This window comes from Oncorhynchus clarkii, chromosome 20, assembly GCF_045791955.1.
Source record: "Oncorhynchus clarkii lewisi isolate Uvic-CL-2024 chromosome 20, UVic_Ocla_1.0, whole genome shotgun sequence".
In the NCBI taxonomy this organism is placed as follows: domain Eukaryota; kingdom Metazoa; phylum Chordata; class Actinopteri; order Salmoniformes; family Salmonidae; genus Oncorhynchus; species Oncorhynchus clarkii.
In genome coordinates this window covers 10,611,579-10,625,577 of record NC_092166.1, presented here as the reverse complement: position 1 = coordinate 10,625,577, position 13,999 = coordinate 10,611,579, and the positions used below count along the sequence as shown (strand labels likewise).

Below are 13,999 nucleotides of genomic sequence, written 5' to 3'. Positions count from 1 at the left end.
TACCTCAACCCCTATCAATGTACAGACACTGTTCAGGTACCTCAACCCCTATCAATGTACAGACACTGTTCAGGTACCTCAACCCCTAACAAATGTACAGACACTGTTCAGGTACCTCAACCCCCATCAATGTACAGACACTTTTCATGTACCTCAACCTCTATCAATATACAGACACTGTTCAGGTACCTCAACCTCTATCAATATACAGACACTGTTCAGGTACCTCAACCTCTATCAATGTGCAGACACTGTTCAGGTACCTCAATCTCTATCAATGTACCGACACTGTTCAGGTACCTCAACCCCTATCAATATACAGACACTGTTCAGGTACCTCAACCTCTATCAATATACAGACACTGTTCAGGTACATCAACCCCTATCAATGTGCAGACACTGTTCAGGTACCTCAACCCCTATCAATGTGCAGACACTGTTCAGGTACCTCAACCCCTATCAATGTGCAGACACTGTTCAGGTACCTCAACCCCTATCAATATACAGACACTGTTCAGGTACCTCAACCCCTATCAATGTGCAGACACTGTTCAGGTACCTCAACCCCTATCAATGTGCAGACACTGTTCAGGTACCTCAACCCCTATCAATGTACAGACACTGTTCAGGTACCTCAACCCCTATCAATGTACAGACACTGTTCAGGTACCTCAACCCCTATCAATATACAGACACGGGTACCAAAGTCACTGTCATGGTTTTAACCTTTGGTCAAACTATTGTATAATCCAGTATACTGGACCACATTTTCACACATTTTATGTTGGCATTTCTATGATATCAAAAGTGTCATACAGGCTAATATTTTACTAAATCTTTAAACACAGATTAACATTTTATAGGTGGGTTTCAAAGATGAATTATATGACAGTGATTTTTTTTCAACCGTGTAGATTAAAGTACACACTTCAGAGCTAGTTTCCTTGGCAACCTTGCCACACTGCATCAGGGAATCCATTTGTTTTCTAATTGCTTTCTTGTTGTCAGACAATTAATAAAAAATGTCAACTCACTTTCTAATTTTCACCAGACAACGTAGAAGCTTGCACAAACATTGAAACACTTTGATATGGGGTTAATGTTTCATGAATTGCTCCCACTGTTATTATATAAGCTATATTTTAAACTGGGTGGTTCGAGTCCTGAATGCTGATTGGCAGACAGTCGTGGTATATCAGACCGCATACCACGGGTATGACAAAACACTTATTTGTACTGCTCTAATTACGTTGGTATCCAGTTTATGATAGCAATAAGGCACCTCTGGGGTTTGTGGTATAATGGCCAATATACCACGGCTAAGGACTGTATCCAGCCCAAACGCAACCTTAGCTGTGGTAAATTGGCCATATACCACACCACCTCGTGCCTTATTGCTTCATTAGGTAGCTAGCATATACGGTAGTATCGGTATCAGTTGTTCACTAAATAGTGCTAATCCTGGACTGGTGTTAGTACAGTACACATTTATTAGCTAGGCTATTAATTAATAGTTATTTATCTCATCCAGTCATTAATTTAAGTGAGTATACAAAACATTAAGGACACCTGCACCTTCCATGACATAGACCAGGTGAATCCAGGTGAAAGCTATGATCCCTTATTGATGTCACTTGTTAAATTCACTTCAATCAGTGTAGATGAAGGGGAGGAGACAGGTAAAAAAAAATAATTATCATTGAGACAATTGAGCCATGGATTGTGTGCAATTCAGAGGGTGAATGGGCAAGACAACATATTGAAGTTCCTTTGAACGGGTATGGTAGTACTGTGCATTCTGAAAGTATTCAGGCCTGTTGACTTTTTCAACATTTTGTTACGTTACAGACTTATTCTACATTTGATTAAATCGTTTTCCCCCCCCTCATCAATCTACACACAATACCCCATAATGACAAAGCAAAACAGGTTTTTAGAAATAAAAAGTTTTAAAAACTCAGTACTTTGTTGAAGCACCTTTGGCAGCAATTATAGCCTCAAGTCTTCTTGGGTATGACGCTACAAGCTTGGCACACATGTATTTGGAGAGTTTCTCCCATTCTTCTCTGCAGATCCTCTCAAGCTCTGTCAGGTTGGATGGGGAGTGTTGCTGCACAGCTATTTTCAGGTCTCTCCAAAGATGTTCGATTGGGTTCATGTACAGGCTCTGGCTGGGCCACTCAAGGACATTCAGAGACTTGTCCCAAAGCAACTCTGCATTGTGCTGGCTATGTGCTTAGGGTTGTTGTCCTGTTTAAGTGCACTTTCGCCCCAGTCAGATGTCTTGAGAACTCTGGAACAGGTTTTCATCAAGGATCTCTCTCTACTTTGCTCTGTTAATCTTTCCCTCAATCCTGACTAGTCTCCCAGTCCCTTCCGTGCTGCAGATGATTGTCCTTCTGGAAAGTTCTCCCATCTCCACAGAGGAACTCTGGAGCTCTGTCAGAGTGACCATCGGGTTCTTGGTCACCTCCCTGACTAATGCCTTTCTCCCCCGATTGCTTAGTTTGGCCAGGCGGCCAGCTCTAAGAAGAGTCTTGATGGTTCCAAACATCTTCCATTTAAGAATGATGGAGGCCACTGTGTTCTTGGGGACCTTCAATGCTGGATAAATTGTTTGGTACCCTTCCCCATATCTGTGCCTCAACACAATCCTGTCTCGGAGCTTTACGGACAATTCCTTCGACTATGGGACCTTATATAGGTGTGTGCCATTCCAAATCATGTCCAATCAATTGAATTTGCCACAGGTGGACTCCAATCAAGTTGTAGAAACATCTCAAGGATGATCAATGAAAACAGGATGCACCTGAGCTCAATTTCGAGTCTCATAGCAAAGGGTCTGAATACACATACAAATAAGGTATTTCTGTTTATTATTTTTAATAAATTAGAAAAAATATTCTAAAAACCTGTTTTCTCTTTGTCATTATGGGGTATTGTGATGTCATTATGTGGTATCGTGATGTCATTATGGGGTATCGTGATGTCATTATGGGGTATCGTGATGTCATTATGGGGTATCGTGATGTCATTATGGGGTATCGTGATGTCATTATGGGGTATCGTGATGTCATTATGGGGTATCGTGATGTCATTATGGGGTATCGTGATGTCATTATGGGGTATCGTGATGTCATTATGTGGTATCGTGATGTCATTATGGGGTATCGTGATGTCTTTATGGGGTATCGTGATGTCATTATGGGGTATTGTGATGTCAGTATGGGGTATTGCTTTGTCATTATGTTGTATGTAATCCATTTAAGAATAAAGCTGTAATGTAACAAAATGTAGAAAAAGCGAAGGGGTCTGAATACTTTCCGAATGCACGTTTTTTTTTACCCTCAACAGTTTCCCATGTGTATCAAGAATGGTCCACCATCCAAAAGACATCCAGCCAACTTGATACATCTGTGGGAAACATTGGCGTCAACATGGGCCAGAATCCCTGTGGAACGCTTTCGACACCTTGTTAGATATTAGGAAGGTGTTTCTAACGTTTGGTCTACTCAGTGTATTTTGGATGTCACATTTGATTACAAAGTTGACATTTTGTTCTGCCGGTGTGATGTTCTGTTTTATTTTGTTCAGTTAACCTCAGCTATATTGTGTTTCTTCTCATCCAGGTTGTTCTCCAGTCTCAGTATCATCACCGAGCTAACCCACCCCGCCAACATGAGGTTTATGCAGTTCAGAGCTAAGGACTGGTACTCTCTGGCTCTCTCTAAACTGGAGAAGGTAAGCCGTCACTGAATGCACACCATCTGTACTTCAAGGCCGAGTTTCAGTCCAAGGCGCGTTATAGAGAAAGACACTTGACAGCTGACAATTAGCATTTTAAAAGCAATGTCCCCGGAAGATGTCAACTCAAGCGTAAGTTAAAAGGCGCCCCGGAAGATGTCAACTCAAGCGTAAGTTAAAAGGCGTGTTGTCGACTGTTCAGTACGCCGCTCTTAAATACGCCTTCCCAGCCCAGTAGATGTCTCTAGCTCTATAAATGCAAAGTTAACAACTAGTTATCCTTGTCTGCAGTAGCAAAGGCTATGGACCAGGGTTGGAGTCAATTCCAGTCAATTGAGGAAGTAGACTGAAACTCAAATGATCTTTAATGCTTTTCAATCAGAAAAATGTATAATTGGAATTTGGGTTACTTTCTGAATTGACTGGAATTGAAATGGAATTGACCCCAACCCTGGTACGAAATATACATTGAGTCGTCTCCAAAGGCTACTAACTATACATTGAGTCATCTTCAAAGCAAAGGAAGAGAAGGTTAAACAATCATTATGTGAAGACTGGACAGTACATACAGTACAAGCATAGTATTTTTCCACAGCCTCTCAAACAACACCAGACGTTGGATATTTTTTTCTAAGAGAAATGATTATTCCCATTCATAGACACATGTGACATGTAACATTTTCAGGGGTAATATGACGGGTATTATGTTATGCGTAGGCATCCTTTCCTTAATAAGATATCAATATCGTTCCCGTTGCGGTGCATCTTCCACCTCGTATCAGTATCGACCACCAGGTGGCGGTCTCTCTCTTTCAAATATCCGGTTGCGGTGCATCTTCCATCTCGTATCAGTATCGACCACCAGGTGGCGGTCTCTCTCTTTCAAATATCCTAACCTCTTCTTGAGCACCCCCATTTGATCCGTTCCAGTTGTAACACCCGAAGGACTTGACGATTAGGTGACCAGTTGAATCCGGTTATACTGTAATGCAATAGACTGGTTTATTCAAGGAAAGGTTTGCAGAACGCTGCCCTAACATCCCACTGGGCAAAAACTGGTTGAATAAAATGTATTCCACTTTATCTCGTCCAAATAATTCAATGTGATGACATTGAATCAACGTGGAGTACTGATTGGACTTTACCCAACTTTGAACCTAAATTCAATGACGGTGATTTTTGTTGTTGTTGAATTCACGTTAGATGACAACTCAACCAAAAGTAAATCACAACTAGATGTTGAACTGACGTGTGTGCCCAGTGGGATTAGTGTATTTGTGTTTCTGTCCCCCTGTTACATGTCTATGGGAGCTAAAAGAGTTTTGTGATTATTGCATGTGTTGAAAAGAGCTCTACAAATAAAATGTGTTATTATTTATTAGAAAGAGCTGGAGAAAGGCTCCAACCTGGCCTTCATGTTTAGCCTGCCGTTTGCTGCAGGGAGGGTCTTCAGTATGATCCACCTGTTTTGTACAGTATGATCCACCTGTTCTGTACAGTATGATCCACCTGTTCTGTACAGCTGGACCCACCTGTTCTGTACAGCAGGACCCACCTGTTCTGTACAGCAGGACCCACCTGTTCTGTACAGCAGGACCCACCTGTTCTATACAGCAGGACCCACCTGTTCTGTACAGCAGGACCCACCTGTTCTGTACAGCAGGACCCACCTGTTCTGTACAGCAGGACCCACCTGTTCTGTACAGCAGGACCCACCTGTTCTGTACAGCAGGACCCACCTGTTCTGTAGCAGCAGTACAGCAGGACCCACCTGTTCTGTACAGCAGGACCCACCTGTTCTGTACAGCAGGACCCACCTGTTCTGTACAGCAGGACCCACTTGTTCTGTACAGCAGGATCCACTTGTTCTGTACAGCAGGACCCACCTGTTCTGTACAGCAGGACCCACCTGTTCTGTACAGCACGACCCACCTGTTCTGTACAGCAGGATCCACCTGTTTTGTACAGCTGGACCCACCTGTTCTGTACAGCAGGACCCACCTGTTCTGTACAGTACGACCCACCTGTTCTATACAGTATGATCCACCTGTTCTGTACAGCAGGACCCACCTGTTCTGTACAGCAGGATCCACCTGTTTTGTACAGCTGGACCCACCTGTTCTGTACAGCAGGACCCACCTGTTCTATACAGCAGGACCCACCTGTTCTGTACAGCTGGACCCACCTGTTTTGTACAGCTGGACCCACCTGTTTTGTACAGCTGGACCCACCTGTTCTATACAGCAGGACCCACCTGTTCTATACAGCAGGACCCACCTGTTCTATACAGCAGCAGAGAAGATAAGAATGTTACTTACTGCTTAACTAGATACATTTTTAAGTAGAGGTTGTTCTGTACTGTATACAGAAGGTAATCTCTTTAATTAGCCTACCGAGGCTAATCTCTTTAATTATCCTTTAAAAAAAAACTTTATTTAACTAGGCAAGTCAGTTAAGAACAAATTCTTATTTTCAGTGACATCCTAGGAACAGTGGGTTAACTGCCTGTTCAGGGGCAGAACGACAGATTTGTACCTTGTCAGCTCGGAGATTCGATCTTGCAACTTTTCGGTTACTAGTCCAACGCTCTAACCACTAGGATACCTCTTTAATAATATTGTTATTTAATTGGCCTACAGAGGCTAATCTCTTTAATTAGCCTACCGAGGCTTATTTAAACAAGGTTATCTCTGTGGCACAGACTGACTTTGCTTAAGGGCATGTACTGTAGTAATTATAGTTATTTATTACACAATTTTGTACCTCCCAGATATTTTATGTTAAAACATGTAACATTATTTTTTCTGTCACAATGTGTTCATATGCATCCCAATGTCCACATAATATAATGCTAGTCGAATTGGAATGTGTTGATTTCTGGATGACCAGGAATGACCCTTCTATGTCCTGTCCTGTCCTGTCCTGTCCTGTCTGCCAGCCCAGTCGTTTGTCAAAGACTATATTATCTCCATCACCAGGCTGCTGCTGGGCCTGGACACCACCCCGGGCTCTGGATTCCTCTGCTCTGTGAGTTACTCTCTGGGTGCATCTCAATGGTCAAAAGTGGTTTCCTCTCCACGTCTCAGGCAGAAGGAGAGAGAAGACAAAGAGAGGAGGCGTCTTTAGACTACTGAGATTCACCCGTTGTACTGTACAGTAGTCCTATGTGTGACAGCACAGCAGCCTTTATTTGCCTGTCCTAATCCTTACACTGACAGGTAAAAGTGACTCCACGGTCATTTAAAATCACTGTACAGTTGTTCCTCCTGTAGAGAAATGGACTTTAAAATGACCTTTTAGATGCAGATCTCTGAGGATGACCTGTGGATCCAGACATATGGAAGGCTCTATCAGAAACTGTGTTCCACCGTCGGTGACATTCCCTATCGGCATCTACAGGACCGAGTCCCAGACAGCAGATTCCTCTGAGGAGGTGCCCTCTAGACCGCAAGGCTGTTTTAACATTGTTGACATTCATTTGTTTGGCTGTGAAATCCCAGTTTCGTTTTCTTTTATTTGTGTGTTAATTACATATTACAGCGGCATTGATTATGCTGTCATTCTGTCGTGTGTGTGTTTTTTAAATTTTCTCATTTGTTACGTATAAATGTTTAGTCTGTATGCTTTCATGGTTATTTAAGCATGTTACAACACAGTAAGCAACATTAATGTCATCTCTTTTCTTTTCATTCTCCATCATAAGCAATGCGAGCCATCCTCCCAAGTAAGTTCAGCCTTATTTGTGTGATTCCATGATTCGCGAAAAACAGTAATTTATTTTGTCAGACTGAATCAACTTTTTGTGCAGATGAGGTAGGTTTTCTTCCTCTGTAATGTGTCTTGGTTAAATTGTCAAATCAAATCAAATTTTATTTGTCACATACACATGGTTAGCAGATGTTAATGCGAGTGTAGCGAAATGCTTGTGCTTCTAGTTCCGACAATGCAGTAATAACAAGTAATCTAACTAACAATTCCAAAACTACTGTCTTGTACACAGTGTAAGGGGATAAAGAATATGTACATAAGGATATATGAATGAGTGATGGTACAGAGCAGCATAGGCAAGATACAGTAGATGGTATCGAGTACAGTATGTACAAATGAGATGAGTATGTAAACAAAGTGGCATAGTTTAAAGTGGCTAGTGATACATGTATTACATAAGGATACAGTCGATGATATAGAGTACAGTATATACGTATGCATATGAGATGAATAATGTAGGGTAAGTAACATTATATAAGGTATCATTGTTTAAAGTGGCTAGTGATATATTTACATAATTTCCCATCAATTCCCATTATTAAAGTGGCTGGAGTTGAGTCAGTGTCAATGTGTTGGCAGCAGCCACTCAGTGTTTAGTGGTGGCTGTTTAACAGTCTGATGGCCTTGAGATAGAAGCTGTTTTTCAGTCTCTCGGTCCCAGCTTTGATGCACCTGTACTGACCTCGCCTTCTGGATGATAGCGGGGTGAACAGGCAGTGGCTCGGGTGGTTGATGTCCTTGATGATCTTTATGGCCTTCCTGTGACATCGGGTGGTGTAGGTGTCCTGGAGGGCAGGTAGTTTGCCCCCGGTGATGCGTTGTGCAGACCTCACTACCCTCTGGAGAGCCTTACGGTTGAGGGCGGTGCAGTTGCCATACCAGGTGGTGATACAGCCCGCCAGGATGCTCTCGATTGTGCATCTGTAGAAGTTTGTGAGTGCTTTTGGTGACAAGCCGAATTTCTTCAGCCTCCTGAGGTTGAAGAGGCGCTGCTGCGCCTTCTTCGCGATGCTGTCTGTGTGAGTGGACCAATTCAGTTTGTCTGTGATGTGTATGCCGAGGAACTTAAAACTTTCTACCCTCTCCACTACTGTTCCATCGATGTGGATAGGGGGGTGTTCCCTCTGCTGTTTCCTGAAGTCCACAATCATCTCCTTAGTTTTGTTGACGTTGAGTGTGAGGTTATTTCCCTGACACCACACTCCGAGGGCCCTCACCTCCTCCCTGTAGGCCGTCTCGTCGTTGTTGGTAATCAAGCCTACCACTGTTGTGTCGTCCGCAAACTTGATGATTGAGTTGGAGGCGTGCGTGGCCACGCATTCGTGGGTGAAAAGGGAGTACAGGAGAGGGCTCAGAACGCACCCTTGTGGGGCCCCAGTGTTGAGGATCAGCGGGGAGGAGATGTTGTTGCCTACCCTCACCACCTGGGGGCGGCCCGTCAGGAAGTCCAGTACCCAGTTGCACAGGGCGGGGTCGAGACCCAGGGTCTCGAGCTTGATGACGAGCTTGGAGGGTACTATGGTGTTGAATGCCGAGCTGTAGTCGATGAACAGCATTCTCACATAGGTATTCCTCTTGTCCAGATGGGTTAGGGCAGTGTGCAGTGTGGTTGAGTTTGCATCGTCTGTGGACCTATTTGGGCGGTAAGCAAATTGGAGTGGGTCTAGGGTGTCAGGTAGGGTGGAGGTGATATGGTCCTTGACTAGTCTCTCAAAGCACTTCATGATGACGGATGTGAGTGCTACGGGGCGGTAGTCGTTTAGCTCAGTTACCTTAGCTTTCTTGGGAACAGGAACAATGGTGGCCCTCTTGAAGCATGTGGGAACAGCAGACTGGTATAGGGATTGATTGAATATGTCCGTAAACACACCGGCCAGCTGGTCTGCGCATGCTCTGAGGGCGCGGCTGGGGATGCCGTCTGGGCCTGCAGCCTTGCGAGGGTTAACACGTTTAAATGTCTTACTCACCTCGGCTGCAGTGAAGGAGAGACCGCATGTTTTCGTTGCAGGCCGTGTCAGTGGCACTGTATTGTCCTCAAAGCGGGCAAAAAAGTGATTTAGTCTGCCTGGGAGCAAGACATCCTGGTCCGTGACTGGGCTGGATTTCTTCCTGTAGTCCGTGATTGACTGTAGACCCTGCCACATGCCTCGTGTCTGAGCCGTTGAATTGAGATTCTACTTTGTCTCTGTACTGGCGCTTAGCTTGTTTGATAGCCTTGCGGAGGGAATAGCTGCACTGTTTGTATTCGGTCATGTTACCAGACACCTTGCCCTGATTAAAAGCAGTGGTTCGCGCTTTCAGTTTCACACGAATGCTGCCATCAATCCACGGTTTCTGGTTAGGGAATGTTTTAATCGTTGCTATGGGAACGACATCTTCAACGCACGTTCTAATGAACTCGCACACCAAATCAGCGTATTCGTCAATGTTGTTATCTGACGCAATACGAAACATCTCCCAGTCCACGTGATGGAAGCAGTCTTGGAGTGTGGAGTCAGCTTGGTCGGACCAGCGTTGGACAGACCTCAGCGTGGGAGCCTCTTGTTTTAGTTTCTGTCTGTAGGCAGGGATCAGCAAAATGGAGTCGTGGTCAGCTTTTCCGAAAGGGGGGCTGGGCAGGGCCTTATATGCGTCGCGGAAGTTAGAGTAACAATGATCCAAGGTCTTTCCACCCCTGGTTGCGCAATCGATATGCTGATAAAATTTGGGGAGTCTTGTTTTCAGATTAGCCTTGTTAAAATCCCCAGCTACAATGAATGCAGCCTCCGGATAAATCGTTTCCAGTTTGCAGAGAGTTAAATAAAGTTCGTTCAGAGCCATCAATGTGTCTGCTTGGGGGGGATATATACGGCTGTGATTATAATCGAAGAGAATTCTCTTGGTAGATAATGCGGTCTACATTTGATTGTGAGGAATTCTAAATCAGGTGAACAGAAGGATTTGAGTTCCTGTATGTTTCTTTCATCACACCATGTCACATTGGCCATGGGGCATACGCCCCCGCCCCTCTTCTTACCAGAAAGATGTTTGTTTCTGTCAGCGCAATGCGTGGAGAAACCCGTTGGCTGCACCGCTTCGGATAGAGTCTCTCCAGTGAGCCATGTTTCAGTGAAGCAAAGGACTTTACAGTCTCTGATGTCCCTCTCGAATGCTACCCTTGCTCGGATTTCATCAACCTTGTTGTCAAGAGACTGGACATTGGCAAGAAGAATGCTAGGGAGTGGTGCGCGGTGTGCCCGTCTCCGGAGTCTGACCAGAAGACCGCCTCGTTTCCCTCTCTTTCGGAGTCGTTTTTTTGGGTCGCTGCATAGGATCCACTCCGTTGTCCTGTTTGTAAGGCAGAACACAGGGTCCGCGTCGCGAAAAACATATTCTTGGTCGTACTGATGGTGAGTTGACGCTGATCTTATATTCAGTAGTTCTTCTCGACTGTATGTAATGAAACCTAAGATGACCTGGGGTACTAATGTAAGAAATAACACGTAAAAAAACAAAAAACTGCATAGTTTCCTAGGAACGCGAAGCGAGGCGGCCATCTCTTCCAGCGCCGGAAGTGTCATACACTTCCGGCGCCGTGCTTACACATGTGCTTGATAAACCACGTGGAGACTTGCCACTGGAGGTTATATCAGGAAGAAATCATTGTCAAACCAACCTATACATTCTCTGGCCTCACTGTTGATCATTCACTTTGTTCTGGGTCGTTTCATTTGACCCTATTTGACTATAGACATACCATAGACTTTATTCATGTATATGGCATTGTGTTTTGACCGTACTCAGTCACAGCTCTCGGTGTGCGTGGAGGACTTAAACGACCCCAAGGAGCAGAGAGACCGAGAACTCCCCCCTGTGGCCGGAGGGCTCCACCACACCTCCACCTCCAGCGACCAATCGGACGGGAAGGCTCCCCTGCTGAGGAGGAAGAGTGTGCAGTGGGCGCGGAAGCTGAGCCGGAGGGGGACTCGAGGGAACCAGCGGGGGGCTCAGAGGGGGGGCCAGCAGGGTCTGAGGGCCAGACGCTCGGAGAGACAGGAGCTGGACGAGCTGGTCAGCAACAGGATGAAAAGCCTTGGACTCTAGGCCACGGCTTGCGGTGAGAGACCCCACACATGGGGAGAGATGTTTTTGGGGGGATTCCGAGTTGTATTTCCAAGGCCTGGAACAAAATACGTTATGTGTTTGAAACATGACACTTAGTCTTTATGGATGGATGGACAGACAGACTAACAACGGAGATGATTGTCATGTAATATACTATGTCAGCCTTTTGACAGACCAAAACGGACAATGGTGAATGCATACAATTTTATCCGTATTCATGTGGCCAAAGCCTGAAGCTACGCATTCATCAGTGTCCATTTATGTCCGTAAAAAAGTTCATCTCTTGTCAACTATTTTCCGATCAGTTGCATACACAAATAGGCAGTACGTCTTTTGTCGGACAATCATCTCTAATGTCCATCATCTGTCAACAGACAACTTCCATTGAAAAACCATTTGCTCAATCAGACATTTTCTGACACAATCTTTTATATTGCCGTAGGCTAAATCATTGGACGTTTCAATATGATTGTATTGTTCCAATTCCAGATGACATGAGTGAGAACCAGACTACTCACTCAGACTACTCAGCCTGACACCAGGCTGGAGCTCAATGACATAGTGTAAGTATGGCAGCACATAGAAAAGTAGGGGCCTGAAGAAACGGTTGATGGGATGCAATAAAGTAGAAGCAATCAAGAAAGTTGCAAACTCCATATTACCACTCAATATTACATATTCCTACTCCATATTACTAGACTATATTACTCCATGTTATTACTCCATATAACTCCGTTACTACTCCATAGTACTCCGTATTACTACTCCGTAGTACTCCATATTACTAATTCACATTACTACTCCATATTACTCCACATTTCTATTCCACAGTACTACTCCATATTACTCCACAGTACTACTCCACAATACTACTCCATACTTACATTCACATATGATTTTGTGACTTTATACCCTATGTTTGTGCACACAGTATCTTTGTTAGGAATTGAAAAGATCAAACCATTTAGAGTCGCAGAGGCGAGTTCATCATTTCACATCAACAATAGATTGATTAAGAAGTTCTCCATCCTATCTTACAGGTATATCATCCGTTCAGATCCCCTGGGGTACGTCCCTAAAGCTGGTGGCAGCAGGGAGAGTCTGGGAAGCAGCACATGTCTTGGGGAGCACACCAAGACAGACGCCTTTCTGATCCATACTTACACACAACCTGCCTATACTGTTTCTGCTGGGGTTGGTTAAAGGGATAGTTCACTTTTTGCACTGCTAACTGATACAATCGGTTTCCACTAGCATTGCTACAATACCAAAAACACGAACTATTCCTTTAATGCCATAATTAGGTTTTACGTCCTACAGTTCACATTGCATTGTGAAAAGCATGGGGGGTGGGGGGGTAGCGATCAGTATTATTTCAGAACGCATCACCCCATACTGTACCTGCTGTTCAACTGATACGGATGTCTTAAACTCTATCTCTCTCTTTCACAATGTGGCCTTTCCAGAGGATATGCTCAATGTAGGAACTTAGGGGTTTTAAAGACACTCCATTGGGGTCTTTGTTTTCACGTTTGGGGTGTGGGGGAAATTAAACTGTTTATAGGCACGCTCTGCAAAGTCCACCTCTGTTCTTAGTATGCAGTATACTCCATATTACCATATGTACTGTCTATTTATTACTTTGTAGAATAATATGTCAATCCAATCAATCATGAATTGTTACTATACCCTTCTGTTGAATGTTTGTTGTCTTTAATATTGACTGTCGTAAATTCTGTAATGTTTACTCTCATTATCTATGCACACTTTGAAAACAAATAGGGTTGCTTTTTGAACTTGATATGGGCAAATCTTTTCTTCCTTGGCTTTATGAAGGGGAATTGCTCTCAACTTTCTTGTGGTATTTTGTTTAATTAGTCCACTGTTGATACAGTCCCAAAATGTTTTGCATGTCAGTAGTCAAGATATTTGAATTTTTAAGGAGAAAATTGTCTCCAGACATTTTGGGAATGTATCAACATTGGACTAATAAAAACAATACCAAAAGATGCTGTAGTTTTTGAGTGCAATTCCCCTTTAAGTCTATTTAGGCCAGGATGTAATGCAAGCCACGTTTAGCCCAGCACACTGTAATTTGCCATTATAACGGCATGCCCAGTGTTTACTATGATGGCGATGGTACGTCAGGGAAAATGTGAACACCGGGGAAAATGCATTTAAAACGTGCATTGTCGGCTGTATAGGGCACCGCGCAAAACTCGCTTGGCATTGAATCCCGGTCTTAGTTTATGTATATATTTGACAGTGTCGGTGCACATTAATCAACATATTATTAATGAATTATTTTTTAAATCATTTTAGGCAGTATTAATGAATTGACACGCGTCTTTTTACATTCAAAACACGCCATTCAAATTAACAA

General features: G+C 43.8%; 1 pseudogene; it reads left to right on the top strand.

The window, feature by feature from the left end:
- The window catches only part of LOC139376784 (potassium channel subfamily T member 2-like), a 34,850-nt pseudogene extending 21,702 nt beyond the window's left edge, over nucleotides 1-13,148 (top strand).
- Nucleotides 13,149-13,999: the final 851 nt, after the last annotated feature.